At 36.1% G+C, this 20,840-nt stretch overlaps 1 pseudogene; it reads left to right on the top strand.

Annotated features, from left to right (window-relative positions):
• The first annotated feature begins 213 nt into the window (after positions 1–213).
• LOC145242362 (U2 spliceosomal RNA) lies at positions 214–351 on the top strand (annotated as a pseudogene).
• Positions 352–20,840: the final 20,489 nt, after the last annotated feature.

The raw sequence follows: 20,840 nt of genomic DNA, 5'->3' as shown, positions 1-20,840 counted from the left end.
AAAAATCGGCCTTATGCCTAATTTGCTCGGTGGGGGAGCAAATAAATACCAACCCCACATATAAGACCTTGGTAAATGTAGGGGCAACCCTTCATACCAGTTGTCACTATCCAGCTCCCCTACTCCCCGGGGAGTTGGTCCCCATTTCCCCTTCACTCCTCACATTAAAAATCGGCCTTGTGCCTTATTTGCTCGGTGGAGGAGCAAATAAATACCCTTTTCTTGGCCTTTTGGCCAAGATCAAAGTGTAGTATCTGTTCTTACTACATGCTGTACTTATGTTTGTAACTTTGTGATATAAAGTGGTGGATCACTTTTCTGTATTAATTTAATGTAAAATGATCACCCACTTTTCAACTAGTCAGTCTCAAAACCATTCAAGTCATTCTCCAGATCATTCAAGTTGTTTTTAAAAGATTCCAGTTATTTTTTAAAGCATTCAAGTCATTCTTAAGGTCATTCAATTCATCCTTAAGTTCATTAAAGTCATTCTAAGTCATTTACTTTTTATTTATTTAAGTCATTTCAGCCTATTTTTCGGTCATTTTAGTTTATCTTTAAGAATTTCTTGTCAAGCCTACATTCACGCATTCATTCATTACACGAGAGAACGCGACTAATGGCTATCGGCCTTGTTTTACCTTGGAATGGAAAAGGATGTAATAAGAAAAAAATATTGATAAAAGGAAACAGAAATATTTAAAGTTCACAAAAACATAAGAACTAAAAACATTTAATTATTGCAATGTTTATAGGCACCTACCCTAAAGGAAGCCAATGAATTCAACCCATGTATGTAGATGCCATCTTTTCGTATGTATGTATAAATGTATACATATACGTGTGTGGGTGTGTGTATATATATATATATATATATATATATATATATATATATATATATATATATATATATGTTTGCCCTCTATCGTCCCCATAAGAACAGAGTTACTATCTTTAAAAGCATATCTGAGAAAATTGTCTGCTCATCCTTCGGATAGCATTCATGTCTGTGGAGGCTTCAATGTTCACAATGTTGAATGGCTAACCTACTCAAACAAGACAGATGATGTCATTCTCCATTGTTTATGACCTCACTCTGTTCACAAACCCACCCGTGTGCCTGACACTGATGGTCAGTATGCAAATCTCCTAGACTATCTTCTCACAACTTGCCCTTGGCTATGTTCTTCTCTTCTGTCTCCACTGTAATCTTCCGCCCACTCAGTTGTCTCAGTTAAGATAAAAACAAAATGTAATAAGTCCTCCGACATACCTAACACTAACCTCTCCATCGTACAGTATATGGCTGATTGTGATAGCTTTCATACATTTATATCTGATCTACCCTGTGTTCCATGTTTAAAAACATATGTCCTCTATAGTATTAGACCTGACGGAATGGTTAATTGTATGTACGTATAGACTGCTTCATACCCTTCAAAAAATTTCAGCAAAAATCTAACAGCCAGCTGTGGTTCTCTCCAGAATGTGCTTCTGTTTTATCCGAACTATCATCAATTGACCCAAGGTAATCTCATCAGCATCGGACAAAGCCAAACTCTTTGGTAAAACTTTGCTGCCAATTCTACCCTATGTGATCAGGACTGCCCTCCCCCGTATTTCCTCCTGTGTCTGAAAACATGCTACGTGACATACAAAAAATTGTGTGTGATGTTACCAAGCTAATTAAAAACCTTAATTCCAATAAAGCAACTGGCCCTGATTGCATTCCAATTATAGTTCTGAAAAATCTTTAACCAGAACAAGTTCCCATACTTACAAAGCTGTTCCAAACACCCTGGAAAATCTCATCAGTATGCTTTGTATTTAAGAATTCAGGTAATCGCTCATCTCCCTCTCAATGCAGATCAATAAGTCTCCTGTGCAACATGAGTAAGTTGCTGGAATCTGTGTTAAATAGAGAAGTAGTCAACCACCTCAGCCACAATAACCTCAGTGACATGCAATATGGTTTCCGTTCTGCTAGATCTACAGTTATATCTTATAAGATTAGCAAATCTCTTGATGGAGGCTTTCTTTCTAAAGCAATTGCCCTTGACATATCAAAGGCATATGATAGGGTATGGCCTAAAGGTCTACTAGCCACACCAGTTAATATGACGGTTTCTATCCCAGGAGGTTGGATGCATGTAAAACAATTTCATTGGAAATTGAAGCCCTTTAAAGTGAATTACAGAATCTGATGGAATAATGGATATTCTGAATGTCAATTCATCTCTAGCTAAATAGAGAAGTAGTCAACCACCTCAGAAATAACCTTCTTAGTGACATGCAATATGGTTTCCATTCTGCTAGATCTACAGCAGATGTGCTAATGGTTATATCTCATAGAATTAGTGAATCTCTCGACAAAGGCTTCCTTTCTAGGGCAATTGCTCTTGACATATCAAAGGCCTTCGATAAAGTATGGCATAAAGGCCTACTTTACAAGATTTCCAGCTACGGTATAACTGGAAATGTTTTCTCAATAATTAAATCATTTCTCTCTGATAGGCTTATAAGAGTAGTAGTTGATGGGCAGAAATTAGAGGCCCACAGTATTAATGCTGGAGTCCCTCAGGGGTCAATCCTGGGCTCAACTCTCTTCCTGATCTACATCAATGATCTCCCAAAACACATACTTAAATCATTTGTTGACATCTATGCTGATGACACGACCATCTATGGCAACACATCAAAGGCCGTAAATGACAAAGTTCTCTCTGATTCTCTCCCCTCTGATCTGATGAGCGCGTGGTAAATTGGGGAAAGAGGTGGTTGGTTACATTTAATGCATCTAAAACCAAGCTTCTATCTTTACATCATCAATACTCTGATCCCCATCTGGCATCAATTGAAAGGGATGGCTCTCGTTTTGGGGAGGCTCCATGTTTTGACAAGCTTCTGGGATTGACCTTTACTCCTGATCTGAAATGGAACACGTACATTAAATCTGTTGCCAAGGTCGCTGGAAAGATGGTGGGATCCTTCTACCACTCCAGAAGATATCTCACTACTGATGCAATTCTCTATCTATATAAAAGCCAAGTATGTCCAAGGATGGAGTACTGTTGCCATATCTGGGCAGGAGCTGCTAAAAACAGCCTATCCTGCCTTGGCAGGGTACAAATTAGACTTTGTGGCTTAGTGGGGGATGCGCTTTTCTCTTCTCTGCAACCTCTCTCCCACAGAATAGACATTGTGAGCCTGTCTTTGTTTTATCGTTATTTCTATGGGAAGTGGTCATCTGAGCTTCAATCTCTAGTCCCCCCTTGCCAATCTTTCATGAAAAACACCCATCTAGCTGAAACTACTGTCAATAATTTATCCCACTAAATGTGCCTAAATCAAAACATAGATTACATGACCAAAGCTTCTTTCTTAGAAGTGCACGACTGTGAAACTCTTTTCCGTTTGCTTGTTTCCCTCCTGACTACAACTTGGATGTCTTCAAGTTCAACATAAACAAATTCCTGATGAACCGCCCCCTTAAGTAAGACACTTTATCAAATCTCAAATACTAACGATTACTACGATACTATCCCATTGATTACTATACACGCAATAACCTTTATCCCCAAGTGGCTTGCGGGCCTTGATAATAGGTGACTACCATGTATAAAAAAAAAAGAAAAAGCCACACTAGTTAATATGACGGTTTCTATCCCAGGAGGTTGCATGCATGTAACATACAAACTTGATCCATTGCATATTAATGGAGCATCAAAATTCCGGAGTAACATAACTGGACATCCAGTTTTCACCTGTGATTTGTGTGGTGGCATACAAAATAATTCTAATGAATTAAAAAATTTATAGGTTTATCATCGAGAGATGTGAGTCTAGAGAAATGAAAGTTTGTTTCTCACCTGAAATTCCGTTAAGAAGTTGTTGATTGATAATCCATCCATCATACCGTTTTTATTGTCTTTTTTTAGTGATTGCCGATGCAGATAGATTTTAGCTATGTCTTGGTAAATTTTGTTACTAATTTTTGTGAGGGATGAAACAACTGAATTATAAAAGCCACCTTTCGTTAAAGAAAAACAACAACTTCTGATATGTGTACAGATAAGGTACTTAAATAATAATATAAATATTGAGAAAACCATTCTGTACTTTCACCTAACACCTACAAGGTTCCTTAAGTTTCCAGACATTTTTCTACAGATTTTCAATTGTTGTAGACTCTTGAAAATTCAGTATGTTATTGCTATACATCTTATGAGATAACTGACCAATTTTTATGATTTCAGGTTCAAATGAACAGCTACAGTATGAATCTGAATACACCTTACTAAAGCCTGATTGTCACAGTGAGTGAATTTTAAAAATGCAACCTGGATATGTGGACACTTTAAAAGAACGATATGTAATAAAAATCTGTTTTAAACTTGGAAAAAATGCCACAGGAACGTATGGAATGATTCAGACTGCTTTTTGGCCATCTTGCATGAATCTAGCATCAGCTTTTGAGAGGCATAAGAGAATTTAAGGAATGTAGGAGGTCTGTGAGTGATGATGATGAGGTATATGGGAAGTAAGGAAGTCAGAACATAAGAGTTAATTGGCCAAATAAAGAATTCTATGGATAAGGACCATTGTGTATCTATAGAGACAATAAGTGCACACACAACGGTCCTTAAGTATGAAATTCTTTATATATATTCTCTAATATCCAGAAAACATGCACCAGATATAGGCAGCTAGTGTGAGCATATATGATTTATATGTCATCTGTGTTTACAATGTTATAATGCTTTTATTCTAGATGTGAATAATTGCTTCCATTTTATTATATTTACAGGACATAAACCAATGAAGTGATGACGGTTTGTATTATTTGCATTCTTCGGATTACTCTTCTCACCGTGAATATTATTTCGACTGATGTAACCTTTGACCTTCGTCAGGTGTCTCTTGTCGAATCTGGGAATCTCTCTATTGAATTCAGAAATTTGCCCGGAATTTCCAAGAGAACTCTTTATTTAATCTGCAGGGGTAGCCAGCTCTCATTCCAACAGCCATGACTGGCCAGAATTTCTTAAGTAATTCACAATTAGTATCCTTAGTATTGCCTATACCGAGGATTAAACCTTCAACCTCCAGAAGAGTGTCACTTAGAAATGAATTTCACCTAGAACTTTACCCGTTAAGCCACGGATCCTTGTAGACAATTATAATATGAATTTTAAGAGACTTAAAGGTATTCTTGTTTCTGAAAAAGGTCAAAGATTACATCGTTTGTAAGGTGAGAACAGTAGTCTGAATAATTCAAATGATAGAATTTATCAATCCTTATCTCAAAAATAACAATTAAGATGTTGTCTTGTATCCCCACCCCCACACAATTACCATATCGGAAATGAAGATGTTTTTGGCTTCTGCATTCAGTTATCACTGTTATCCTTGGCACAAGTCACGCTCAATCTCACTCAACCAAATCCTCCCACTGCCAACCTCTTGACGATCAAAAGCTTTTTACCTGTTACGTTTCCTGCCAACTTTTACCTTCATAAGTTTGTCTCAGTGCAAGTTTATTTAACAGTGTGTACAGGAATCTGACGTTTGGAGGACCAATAAGTGAAAAGAATTCCAAGCTATTTAGTTGCCACAAATAGCTGTCACTGCTACTATTCGTTCTGATAATAATCATGTTTTAAATATTTTATTTCTTGGGGGGAATTCTGTGAGTTCATACCTTTTGTGACTGTATTAATGTGTAAATAATCGCAATAGATCCACCCAGATTTGAATGCAGCATAACTGATTCCATAGTTTGTGATTGTATCCATTACACCCATCTAACATTTTGCACGAAAAACGAATTAATAATTCAGTGGATGAATAGATCTATGTTTCATCCATTGTCACATATTGGCACAAAAAACTAATTTCTGTTGAAACAGTTGAAAACAATAATCTGAATCATCGACATGTTTTTTTTTTTATCTACTGCGAACAAATGCGACACCCAGTTTTGAACAGAGATTTCTCATTAACAAAGCACACGTGAATCAAAGAGGTAGTGGCAGCTAGTGGCAGGTATTATTCCATGCTTAATAAGACTCGATTGAAATGCAGTTATTTCCAGAGAATTAGTAACTATTAATCCATTTACCGTGCAAAGCATTAGATGACTGTGGACTGTAGAACCATCCATACTGCATTCAAATCCAGATGGATCTATTATTATGATTGACACATCAATACTGTTTACAAAAGGCATGAACCCATAGCTTTCACATGACATCACAGAAAACATTAGTAGTGATGGGACGATTTCAACATTTTCCAATTCTGATACAATTACAAATTTCAATTCTAAAAAAGTAAATTTTGATAAACATTGCAACAGCCGTTTACCATTGGTATTTTGCTGATAACGGCCATTGGTTTTCAATAAGTCTCTCTAAGATTGCTGCACTTTTTGTGTCCTTCCAGTTAAGGTTTCAATCATGTTATCCCTCCTCGGTTTTTCCATCCTATATGACTTTCATAATGCAGCACTGAAAACGATTGATGGTGAACCGATGTGTCACATCTACATTTAGTCTCTTATTCTTAAACACGGTCCAAAAAAGAGTATGAAATCTAATAGGTCCTGTATTGTTGGCCAAGCTTCAACCTCTGTACAATCGCCACAAAATAGCATCTCTGCCTGTTTTACAAATTCCTTAATGAAATGTTTTCTCATGAACTAATAGTATTTATGCCACCTCAACATACTCCTGAGACTAATGATAAGCAGCAAAATCCCACCTCTTCAATGTTGAGGTCACTAGATGCCAGAAAAACTTCTGCTCTAATAGTTTCTTTCCTCGAACAGCTAGACTTTGGAATTCCCTTCCTGTTTTCTGCTTCCTTCACTGTACTTACATGTAAAAGTTTAAATGCAATATGAACCGATATCTCAAGCACTACTGACTCAGAATAGGTGTGGTTGGAATTGTGTAGCCTTTGCTGCACAATTACGTGTGCAGCTACCCCTACAGGGGCTATCCATTGTTTCTCAAGACTGAACGGAGGGTTCTTCCGATTAGGACAAAATAAAAATTGCCTCAGTCTAGAAGAATCTCTCCTTCATTAACCAACGACAGAAGAGATTAGCTACTACACATTCAATTATTTGTTAGCTATAATGTAACAATTTTACATTGCAACAAACTAGGCACAAGGCCAAAAGTGATAAGAATTTTTGTCCTACTTTTAACCAGAATCGTCTCAGTGACCAAAATACCACATTTACTCTTGCTAACCATTCTACCTAATATATCCCTACATTTATTCAAAATTTTGTTTTCATAAATTAATTTATTAAAATAATTCATTGGAATAAAATAAAAAAAGTGAAAAAAAAAAAAAACCCAAAACAAAAATCGGTTAGTAAAATCCACTTAATCCTTTCTAAATAATAAACTGTACATTGTTTTCCGATTTGTTTTGAATCGAAAATGAGCAGAATGAGAGTTGGATATCAGTTAGAGTAAAAAAAAACAACAAAAACACACAACGGGGGACAAGTCGTCGGATGGCTGAAAAATGCTATAACGCTATTCTAGTTATTTGAATATAATTGTCTGTTTTTTAAATTATAAAGACATTTTATTTATTCATTTCACTTTGCTCATCTACTGACAGATGTTTTTTTGAGTGGCATGTGTGTTAGTATGAGTGTGTGTTAATGCGCGCGTGAGTGTGCGTTAGTGTGAGTATGTTAATGTGAGTGTGTTAGTAGGCGTGTGTTAGTGTGTGCGTGTGTGTGTATGTGTTGGTGTGAGTGTGTGTTAGTGTAAGTGTGTGTTAGTGAGCATCTGTATTAGTGGTCGTATGTTTTAGTGCATATGTATGTTAGTGTGTATGTGTGTGTTAATGCGTATGTGTGGCTGCATGTGTGTGTTAATGTGCGTATATGTGTGTAAGTAAGTATTAGTGGGTGCGTGTGCTTATGTGTTATTGCATATATGTGTTGGTGCGTACCTGTGTGAGTGTTATGTGTATTAGTGCGAGTGTGTGTTAGTGATTATGTATGTTACTGTGTATGCGTGTAAGGGTATGTGTGTGTTAGCATGCGTGTGTATGCTAGTAGTAGTGTGTATGTGTTTTAATGCATCTGCATGTTAGTGTGTGTGTGTGTTTGTCTGTATGTGTGTTAGTGTGCATGTGTGTGTTAATGCATTTATAAGTAAGTGTGTGTTAGTGCCTATGAGTGTTAGTGTATATGTGTATAAGTGCATGTGTGTGTTAATGCATATGTGTTTTAGTGTGGGTGTATGCATTTGTGTTAGTATATGTGTGTGCTAGTGCGTGTGTGTGTTATTGTGTGTATGTGTTAGTGTGTTAGTGTAAATGCTTGTTAGTGTGCATGTGTGTTAGTGTGTTAGTGAGTATATGTGTTAGTGTGTTTATTTACATGTTGGTTAATGTGTATATGTGTGGCTGTATGTGTGTGTTAGCATGCGTATATTTGTGAGTGTGTATGTATGTTAGTGCGTATGTGTGTTAGTGTGTACATGTGTGTTAGTGTGTTTTAGTATGCTTATGTGTTATTGCATATATGTGTTGGCGCATACCTGTGTTAGTGAGTGTGTATGTTAGTGTGCAGGTGTGTTAGTATATATGTGTGTTAGTGCGTACGCGTGTAAGTGCACATGTGTGCTAGTGTATATATGTGTTAGTGCATGTGCGTTAGTGCTCCTGTGTTTTAGTGTGTAAGTGCATATGTGTTTCTTAGTAGCAATTCATATTTAAGTTTTTAGTTTTGTTTGTAAAAAATCAGTCTGCCTGAAGATATTGGCTTCCTGAATTAAAATGCATTAAACACTGATCTTACTTCTTGTATCTTTTCTTTTTGCTAAAAAATGTTTTGAAAAGCCAAAAACAAAAACAATCAAATCAAACACCATGAATAAATATTTGAAGATATATCTAACTGGAAACATGCAAACTTTTGGCAAAATTAATGGATTCAGCATTAAATAAACTGAAAAGAATTGATCTGCCATAAAACAAAACAACCAAACCAAACATTATAAATAAATATTTGAAAATATAAAGAACTTGAAGCATAAAACCTTTTCCCTCAAATTACTGGATTCACCATGAAATAACCCCAAAAAGGGTTGATATGGCGTAAAACAAAGCAAAAAATAAATGAAAACCAAACAAACCAAACATCTAATCACACTCAGTCAAATATGGCGTACAAAAAGACAAAAAACAAAAAACAAAAAAACAAAAACAAAAAGAAAAACGTATAAACTCAGTCAAACATATGTTATAATTTTGTTTCCTATTTGGCCAGTTAATTACGGGTGAACTTGACCTGCACTTTCGTAACAGAAATTCATTTTAATTTCACGCTGACGAAACTATGACCCGTTTTCCCACTGCACTCATGAACACCCAGCAGAGTCGCAGTCCAATTCTTACGTACAATGTTCACTTGAACAAATCTTAATGACATTTGCAGTTTCCTGACTAAAGAAAAATGTGTTGCATTAATTTAATATACTTGGCCGATTTCCGCGAGGCGTGCCTACAAGACTCCACTTGTTTCACTGACATTGTGGGTGAAGGGGATGTCAGTCGGTGTCCTGAACCACCAGTCAAACGTATCTCCTGACACCCCACCGCTACACGTGACCCCCTCCCCCCGCTCGCTCCATACAACCGAAATGTTTTTGACTTCTCGATTCGTTTGTCCCTATCATCATCGACTTGTGTACTCCTAATCACGTTCATCCCAAACTCATCGCTGCTCACCTCCCCACGCGATCAAAAACTTTATATCTGTTCTGGTTAAGTTCCTGCCAGATTTTACCGACACTAATCTTGGAATTGGGGGGTGGGGGGTTACTGAACAGAGGTTGCTGGTGCTAATTGGTGCTAATTCTAATAATTACTAAACCATCTTTAGTCTGACACAAATCTTCAATTATTTGGTTTCGTATTTTTATTTATAAACTAACTATTGACGAATGTAGAGTTTCGACACTTTTTAAGATAGCGTCTGTATTAAAATAATTCCAATCCGTTCAAAGTATTTTTTGGAAGGAATTAAATCGAAATATATTTTATTCGTCTTAACAGCATGTTTCCAAAAGCTACAAAAACTAGTGAATCAGACTCAAATATCAATTTTGTAGAAAAAAATCTATTGATGACAAAAATTGAGAATACATCTGACTTGACTTTATATATTAGATAAATACGTTTGGTTGATGTACTACTAAACGATGTTTATTTGAACTGATTTATTACACGCAATTTATTAAACTTGATTTAATAGATTCGTCACAACTGAGGGAGGGAGTGGTTCATGCCTTTCTAATTGTTACTGATGTATAAATGAATGAAATAGATTTGAATTTGTATATTTTTCTTTTTTTTATGGAAATCGCTCCAGACAAGGCGTGAAGCCACTTCATGTAAGGAGCTAACAAGAACGAAAGATGATTATCTATAATATAAATCTCACCTGTCTGTTTAAATGTGTGTATGTATGTCTGCCTAAAACTTTCAACAGAGGCGACGGATTTTCACGAGATCGGTATCGTTTTGAAGCTCGACCCTTTGGACGGCAAATATCACAGAATTGGCTAAAAACATTAATTCCTTCACTCTCACTTTTCTACAGGGAGGGGTCGCTTTTTTCGCTGCTATTTTCGAAAGTCATCCCCTCTTTTCGATTGACTAGGATTAATTTAAACCTTCGCCACTTCTGGTTTTGCGATGGGTGCAACAGCAAAGACGTCACATTTTTTTTTTTCACATTCTTTTCCTACTTCGCGGTACAGGCTGCCAACTACCACCATTTTTTTTTTTTTTTGCTCAATACACACCTTCAAACACAGGGCAACGCCTGGCACCCAGGCTAGTCACAAATAAAAAAGGTGTTTATTGACCTTAGTGTTGATATAAGTAGGAGGAAAACAATCAGCAAGAAGAGAATTCCCCAAGTTTGCAGTTATTAAAAAGAAGCAACTGAAATAGGAAGTTTTGGTACAATGAGGTATTAAATGCCGTACACTAGCAATTATTATATCTGTTTTTAATAGAAATTGCTCCAGACAAGACATGAAGCCACTTGGTACAAAGAGCTAATAAGAACAAAAGATGATTATGAAAAAGGCAGGCGATACCTATTGAAGGTTAAAAGTAGGAGGAAAATAGTCAGCAGAAAGAGAGTTCCACAAGCCTGCGGTTCTTGAAAAGAAGCTACTAATCAAATCAGTGAATTGATGGAGACCACTAGATCAACGAGTCAAACGAGCTGGAAAAAAAAAGACAGACAATAGATCAGACAGTTGTCACATTTGAGCTGGTGCATCTGCTACGAGTCTCTCACTCCTTGACAGGGTTCAAAAGAGAGTCGCCAACCTGATAGGTCCTGAACTGTCATCTAACGTCAGCCTCTGTCCCATCGACAAAATGTTGCATTCCTCTGCTGTTTTACAAGTATTTTAATGGTGGATGCTCTGATGAACTACACTTGTACCCCCTCGTAAATACCCTCGACAAACCCGACAAGCAGCAAAATCCCACCCCAATTCACAGTAGAGATCCCTAGATATAAGAAAGCCTTCTACTCCAGTAGTTTCTTCCCAGAACTGATAGGCTTTGGAACTCTCTTCTGGGATTCTGCTTTCCCAACTGTACTGACATGCAGAAGTTCAAGTGCAATGTGAATAAACATCTTGCTGCTCAACTCCCTACATAATATCCCTGCAAATTATGTCGTCGATAGAAACTCCCTACTTAAAAGTGGCACTGTGCCTTGTCTGGGGTGAAAATTGAATTAAAAAAAAAAATCATCCAGTTTAAAATTGTTTTTTTAAAAATCTGCATAGCAAATAAAAAGTCCAAATATTTTGTCATAAAAAATAAATTTTTCTTCAAAACCGAAATGTAAACACGAGAACAAACACAATATCATTGTTGCTATAACCTTGTTTTATCTTTTTTTTTCATATATATATATATATACTATAGAGCCACTACTTATCAAGACCTGGAAGCCACTCAAGTGTCAGGTGAGACAACACCATGATGATCGGTGATGATAGAAATTAATTATTTCAGAGGACAACGAAATAAGAACTTTTCAATCCTCCCCGCAGTTACTTAGTCCACAATAACTTGTAGTCTACATTGCACTGTAGAGGATCTCCTGTTGATTTTATGAAATTATTTTTCTATATAATGGCTTGAATTAAAATTTAAAACAAACATATCAAGTACCATGGTCCAATTATGTTTAAACAGAAACATTCATTTCGAACGCACCCCTGTCATACCAAAGAACTTACTGCTGATTTTATATGTTAAGCCTTTCAGCTTGTGTGGTAATAAAACTTCTCAAATGCACTTGTGACGTTAGGCAGTGTAAGGTGTTAACTTTAATCACAATCGCCTGTTCTTTCTTTCATCGGATTATTTCGATTATCAATACTTATAAAAGACATTTCGATAGAAAACCTATCTAAAAACACTACCAGTAAAGTACCTTAATGTGAAATTTCATAAAAACCGACCCAGAAATTTTTGAGTAGACAGACGACCAACTCACACACACACACACACACACACACACACACACACACACACACACACACACACACACACAGTTCCTTTTATTTTTTAATTGCATTGACTCCAAATTTATAAGAAGATAGATAGATAGATAGATAGATAGAGATAGATAGAGATAGAGAGAGAGAGAGAGAGAGAGAGAGAGAGAGAGAGAAACAAACCCTGCTACACACGTTCATAGAAGCGCATTGTGTGGGAGTTAATCGATACCGAAACGGAATTTGGCTTGAAGCAAGCACCGATCAATGTTTTTTTTTGTGTGTGTGTGGGGGGGGGGAGAAATTCACGTGGCGTTAAACGCCTGCTTGGATGGCCACTTCCAAGACGTGGCTATTTCCTCAGTTTTTTGCATTCAAAATTGAGGTAGAAAAACTGAATCCATGTTAAGTACTATATATATATATATATATATATATATATATATATATATATATATATATATATATATATATATATATATTCATATCGCTCTGTCTAAACATTGACCACTCTTTGGAAGACACATTGTGTGGTTTTTTTGTTTAAAAATCAAACAATACTACCAAGAATATATATATATATATATATATATATATATATATATATATATATATATATATATATATTACCGTCACTGGATTATTTATCTTCCACCAGACTATCCATTCATGTGTAATCACCTTTTTCTTCGCCATATTCCCTCTGGTTCACTTTTTTTGTTTTCAAGTAAAATATTTGACTTACTTGTTTCATCAAATACTTTTGCATGCAAAATCCGATCCCGCATTTTGCTAATTCCTACCCTCTGATGAGAAGGAAAGTATTTCTTTGAAACTCAGTGGATTAAGGACTATCCACTTATCTAGTGTTTCCTTTTCAGATTAAATATGTTTTTAACTCATTTCAAAGTGTTTTTTAACATGTTTTATTAACTGTTTGCTCGTATATATATATATATATAATAAAAATATAACACGGAAAATTACATAATTGTCGATGCAATAATTTATTTCAACCTTATGGTATTTTCAAGCATCTAAACTAGACAATTACATTTTTGATACTGAATTGTCTAGTTTAGATGCTTGAAAATACCATAAGGTTGAAATAAATTATTGCATCGACAATTATGTAATTTTCCGTGTTATATTTTTATGTTATTGCTCTGTTTACCACATTGAGCTCTTATACCCAGATTTCCTCTGGAATTATTCCATTACACACACACACACACACACACACATATATATATATATATATATATATATATATATATATATATATATATACTAGCAGGGTGACCCGATGTTGCCCGTGATTGAATGATTATCGACGAATGTTTCACACACCCATATTTTTATTGCCATCGAAATCAGTAAAATCGCCTATGTTTCAATCAAATCGATTGATTGCCTTCTCTAATCGGGAACCCATCGTAGTGCATAAGCAGTTAGTTCACAATACATTACCCTATAGAGAAAATATTGTTAATTGTAAAAAATTATTTTTATATAATATCATGAATTAAAATTAAAAATGCAAAAGTCAAGTATCATGCTCCAATTGTGCTCTAAACAGAAACATTTGTATCGAACGCGCCCTTGTCATATCAAAGAATCTACAGTATCGATTAAACCTAGAACCCCATCTTCCAACGTAGACCCCTACTACCAGGTCTCCTTCTCCAACATCAGGGGTCTACGTTCCAACCTTCCAGAGGTTGAAACCCAATTACAGGAGACGAAACCGGACATATTCTTTCTAAGTGAAACTGGAATAGGGCCGACCACTTCCCTAGAGTTCATAATTAAGGGATACTCAAATTTAACAGCTAAATCTGACCCCCAAGATCGCCATGGGCATGGAATATGTGCCTACATTAAGGATGGCTTCCCGTGTGGCAGGGATATCTCTAGAGAAGATCCTAATTTACCCTATATGTGCTTCAGGGTTGCACTTGCTAACACCACTGCATTTATATTTGCCCTCTATAGGCCCCACAACAGCGGAGTTACTATCTTTAAGAGCATATCTGAAAAAATAGACCACATACTGTCTTCACATCCCTCGGCTAACATCCACATATGTGGTGACTTCAACGTCCATAACGTGGAATGGCTGACCCATTCAAATAAGATAGATGATGAGGGGAGGTTTTGTCAAGATTTTGCCATTGCTTATGATCTCACTCAGATTGTTCGCGAACCCACCCGTGTGCCCGATACACCCGGTCAATATGCAAGTCTCTTAGACCTTTTTCTCTCAACTTCCCCTGAGCTATGTTCATATTCCGTTCATTCTCCTCTAGGATCCTCCGACCACTCCATCGTATCAGTTAAGATAAAAACGAAATGTAAGAAGCCCCCAGACGTACCCCTCCACCGTACTGTATACCGATACTCTATGGCTGACTGGGATAGCTTCCGTACATTCATATCTGATTTACCTCTGCACTCCATGTTTAAAAAGGATGTGTCCTCTATAGTATCAGATCTGACAGAATGGTTAATTGCAGGCATAGACCAATTCATACCATCTAAAAAATTCCAACAAAAACCTAACAGCCAGCCATGGTTCTCCCCAGAATGTGCTGCTGCTATCGCGCACAGAAATCACTTTTTCCATAGCTACAAACGTAATAGATGCACTGAGACTAAAGCTGCTTTTAGGTCTGCCAGCAACCACTGTAAAAGAGTAATAAAAAATGCAAGAGAGCTATATGCCCAGTCTGTTAAATCCAAGGTAGCTGATCAGCGGCTTGGATCCCACCAGTTTTGGCAAATAACAAATAGGATCCTGAACAGAAGTGTGCGTTCTATCCCAACCATTATCAATGGACCAGAGGTCATCTCGTCAGCGTCAGACAAGGCCAAACTATTTGCAAAGAACTTTGCAGCTAATTCTACCCTATGCGACGAAGGCCATCAACTCCCCATATTTCCTCCTATAACACAGAACAAGCTAGGTAACATACAAATATCCGTGCATGAGGTCGTCAAGCTAATAAAGAACCTAGATTCCAGTAAAGCAACTGGTCCTGATGGCATCCCAATTATAATGTTAAAAAAGCTTCAACCAGAACTTGCTCCCATACTTACGAAACTATTTAAGCGCTGCCTTAAGGAGAAGTGCTTTCCGACTCCCTATAAGACCTCATCAGTTTGCCCTGTATTTAAGAATTCAGGTGATAAGTCATCTCCCTCTCAATACAGACCTATAAGTCTCCTGTGTGTTATGAGTAAGTTGCTGGAATCCATATTAAATAGAGAAATAGTCAACCACCTCAGCAGGAATAACCGTGTTTTGACAAGCTTCTGGGTTTGACCTTTACTCCTGATCTGAAATGGAACACGTACATCAAGTCTGTTGCCAAGGTCGCTGGAAAGATGGTGGGATCCTTCTACCGCTCCAGAAGATATCTCACTACTGATGCAATTCTCTATCTATATAAAAGCCAAGTACGGCCAAGGATGGAATACTGTTGCCATATCTGGCAGGAGCTGCCAAAAACAGCCTATCATGCCTTGACAGAGTACAAAATAGACTTCGTGGTTTAGTGGGGGATGCCCTTTTCTCTACCCTGCAACCCCTCTCCCACAGAAGAGACGTTGCAAGCCTATCCTTGTTTTATCGTTATTTTCATGGCAGGTGCTCGTCTGAACTCCAATCCCTGGTCCCCCCTCGCCAATCTTTCACGAAAAACACCCGTCTAGCTGAATCCACTGTGAAAAATTTCCCCCACTCTATATCTATGCCTAAATCAAAACGCGGATTTCATGAACAAAGCTTCTTTCTTAGAACTGCACGCCTGTGGAACTCTGTTCCGTCTGCCTGCTTCCCTCCGGACTACAACTTGGATGTCTTCAAGTCTAATGTTAACAAATTCCTAATGAACCGCCCCCTTAAGTAAACACTTCATCAAATCTCCTCACTAACGTAATGTACTTGCAATAACCCTTATCCCTGAGTGGCTTCCGGGCCTTGATAAGTGGTGATCTCTGTGTAAAAAAAAAAAAAAAAAAAAAAAACCTTCTTAGTGACACACAATATGGTTTCCGCTCTGCAAGATCTACCGCAGATGTGCTGACGGTTATATCCCACAGGATTAGTGAATCTCTTGACAAAGGCTTCCTTTCTAGGGCAATTGCTCTCGACATATCAAAGGCCTTCGACAAGGTATGGCATAAGGGTCTACTTCATAAGATTTCCAGCTACGGTATAACTGGAAATGTTTTCTCAATTATTAAATCATTTCTCTCCGATAGGCTCATAAGAGTAGTGGTAGATGGACAAAAATTGGAGGCCTGCAATATAAATGCTGGAGTCCCTCAGGGGTCAATCCTGGGCCCAACTCTCTTCCTGATCTACATCAATGACCTCCCTAAACACATACTTAAATCATTCGTTGACATCTATGCTGATGACACGACCATCTACGGCAACACATCAAAGGCTGTAAATGACAAAGTTCTCTCTGATTCTCTCTCCTCTGATCTCGAGCGCGTGGTTCGGTGGGGGAAGATATGGCTGGTTACCTTTAATGCATCCAAAACCAAACTCCTATCCTTACATCATCAACGCTCTGATCCCCATCTGGCATCAATTGTGATGGATGGCTCTCGTCTGGGTGAGGCCCCGTGTTTTGACAAGCTTCTGGGTTTGACCTTTACTCCTGATCTGAAATAGAACACGTACATCAAGTCTGTTGCCAAGGTCGCTGGAAAGATGGTGGGATCCTTCTACCGCTCCAGAAAATATCTCACTACGGATGCAATTCTCTATCTATATAAAAGCCAAGTACGTCCAAGGATGGAATACTGTTGCCATATCTGGCAGGAGCTGCTAAAAACAGCCTATCCTGTCTTGACAGAGTACAAAATAGACTTCGTGGCTTAGTGGGGGATGCCCTTTTCTCTACCCTGCAACCTCTCTCCCACAGAAGAGACGTTGCGAGCCTGTCCTTGTTTTATCGCTATTTCCATGGCAGATGCTCGTCTGAACTCCAATCTCTGGTCCCCCCTCGCCAATCTTTCACGAAAAACACCCGTCTAGCTGAATCCACTGTAAAAAATTTCCCCCACTCTATATCTGTGCCTAAATCAAAACGCAGATTCCATGAGCAAAGCTTCTTTCTTAGAACTGCACGCCTGTGGAACTCTGTTCCGTCTGCCTGCTTACCTCCGGACTACAACTTGGTTGTCTTCAAGTCCAATGTTAACAAATTCCTAATGAACCGCCCCCTTAAGTAAACATTTCAGCAAATCTCCTCACTAACGTAATGTACTTGCAATAACCCTTATCCCTGAGTGGCTTCCGGGCCTTGATAAGTGGTGATCACTGTGTAAAAAAAAAAAAAAAAAAAAAGTATATTTTATACGTCGATCCTTTTGGCTCGTGTAATAATAAAACTTCTCAAACGCATTAAGGTATTAACTTCCGTCAAAATCTCCTGTTCCTTTTTTCATCGTATTATTTTGATTATCGAAAGTTATCGAATGCATTCCGATACAACACCCAAGAACACTGCCAAGCACATAAAGTATCTTCGTGTGAGATTTCATAAAAATTGCTCTAGCTGTTTTGGAGTCCATAGGGAACAAACTCACAGACACACAAAGTCTTTTTAATATATATATATATATATTATATATATATATATATAATATATATATATATATATATATATAAAATATATATATATATATAAAATATATATATATATATAATATATATATATATATATATATAAAATATATATATATATATATAAAATATATATATATAATATATATATATATATATATACTAGCAGGGAGATCTGACGTTGCCCGGGAAAAATGATGATCAACGAATATTTCCCACTCCTATATTTTTATTGTCATCGAACTCCGTGCAATCGCCCAAGAGGAAGCTTCACGTGCCTCCATGCAATAATTTAGTCCAAAATGTTATTCTACATTGTACTCTAGAGAACCTATCCATAATAAAAACATAGACCCTAACACTAACAAAAATGACACCATCAAGGTATACTTTAAAAAACAACTACACATTAACTACAAAATAGAAGAAAAAATAATAACAAACCTAATTAAAAGGTACACCAAACAGAACAAAACGATTAAACTAATAATATATTATACTAAATTTAAAATCTCTAATATAATAATTAAAAACAATAATAATAATACTAAACCAAACTAATGTAATCTACGAATTTACATGCCCCCCCCCCCTCGAAGAATATCTCCGAACTCACTCTAAAATTTCATATAATACATACATTGGCCACCCCACGACAACCCCCCCATTAACCTACCACTTAGCAACTAGCCTTTCACAGCAAAAACGTACAATCATCCGAAATAAGAAATATTCCAACTAACAATACTAAAATTAGATATCCTTACAAGTGCATACGAAGACTAATTAAAAAAACTACAGCCACTTATTAACCAAATCACCTTTAATTTTAGGAAAAACAAAATAATCATATTCAACAATTAATAATAGCTAAATAATTCAAATATGTAATAAAAATAAAACAGGAAAATCAAAACCTACCTATATAATCAATAAAATAGAATTTACTATAAATACACCCAAGCCTCAATAAAGAACGGCAACAACAACCACACCTGAGGATGATCTGAAGTGCCGATGGAACGGGCTAGAGAATATGGTTGAACAACAAACACTGGGTGACATACTATATAACCTACCAGCCGAAACAAGAAAGATTACGAGCAAAATTGAAAAAAAGACGAACTCAGTCGTGTTTAATCAGGCCTGCATAAATAATGACTTGCTGCCAAAGTGTGTGTGTGTATATATATATATATATATATATATATATATATATATATATATTTACCTTTCACCAGACTATCCATTCACGTGTAATCACCTTTTTCTTCACCATATTCCCTCTGCTTCACTTTTTGTTATCAAGTAAAATCTTTGACTTACTTGTAGTTTCATCAAATACTTTTGTATGCAAAATCGATCTCGTATTTTGCTAATTCCTACCCTCTGATAAGAAGGAAATTATTTCTTGGAAACTCCGCGGATTAAGGACTATCCACTTATTAAGTGTTTCCTTTTCAGATGAAATATGTTTTTAACTCTTTTTCAAAATGTTTTTTTAGCATGTTTTATTATCTGTTTGCTCTTATATATCTATATATATCTATCTATCTATCTCTCTCTCTCTCTCTCTCTCTCTCTCTCTCTATATATATATATATATATATAGATAGATAGATATATATAGATATATATATATATCTATATATATATATATATATATATATGTGTGTGTGTGTGTGTGTGTGTGTGTGTAAAAGGAAAGAAATTAATACTGTAAGTTGAAATTTACAAATTTTTTATGGTCATAAATTGCAAAAATATACACGTCCTTTAACTAAAACGACGAGTGAAAAAATGTAGGACATGTAAAAAAAATGATAAAAACGAACCAAAAATAAATTTGCATGCAGACTAATTGCTTATATCAGGTAAACATTACATCTCCTTTCATTTTCACTATATATATATATATATATATATATATATATATATATAATTTGAACTGGCCATGGAATGCTCATTTTTTTTTTATTTACTTTAGAAAGTCGCCCTTTTTAATTTGGACGTATATAACATTTTTATTTATTTATTATTTTTTTAAAACAGTAATCTACGTACACGCGTGTTTCAAGGTCATTACCTCTCATCAGTGTAGTTTAACTGTTTCTAGGGATCGAACCTTAGACCATGTTTACCACAGTCCGGTGCCTTAACCGTTAGGCCATAATCCCTAGATTAATTATACTGTTTATTTTTATCGCTTATATATATATATATATATATATATATATATATATATATATATATATATATGTTTTTATATATATATATATATATATATATATATATATATATATATATATATATATATATATATATATATATAAAAGCAAATAGTTAATAAAACATGTTAAAAAACACTTTGAAAATGAGTTAAAAACATATTTAATCTGAAAAGGAAAAACTTAATAAGTGGATAGTCATTAATCCGCGGAGTTTCGAAGAAATACTTTCCTTCTCATCAGAGTATAGGAATTAGCAAAATGCGGAATCGGATTTTGCATACAAAAGTATTTGATGGAACTGCAAGTAAGTCAAAGATCTTACTTGATAACAAAAAGTGAAGCAGAGGGAATATGGTGGAGAAAAAGGTGACCTCACGAGAATGGATAGTCTGG

The sequence above is a fragment of the Euprymna scolopes genome, chromosome 2, assembly GCF_053919585.1.
Source record: "Euprymna scolopes isolate OS-2025 chromosome 2, ASM5391958v1, whole genome shotgun sequence".
Taxonomy (NCBI): domain Eukaryota; kingdom Metazoa; phylum Mollusca; class Cephalopoda; order Sepiida; family Sepiolidae; genus Euprymna; species Euprymna scolopes.
The sequence above is the reverse complement of the archived record's forward strand: the minus strand, read 5'-3'. Positions and strand labels throughout refer to the sequence as shown.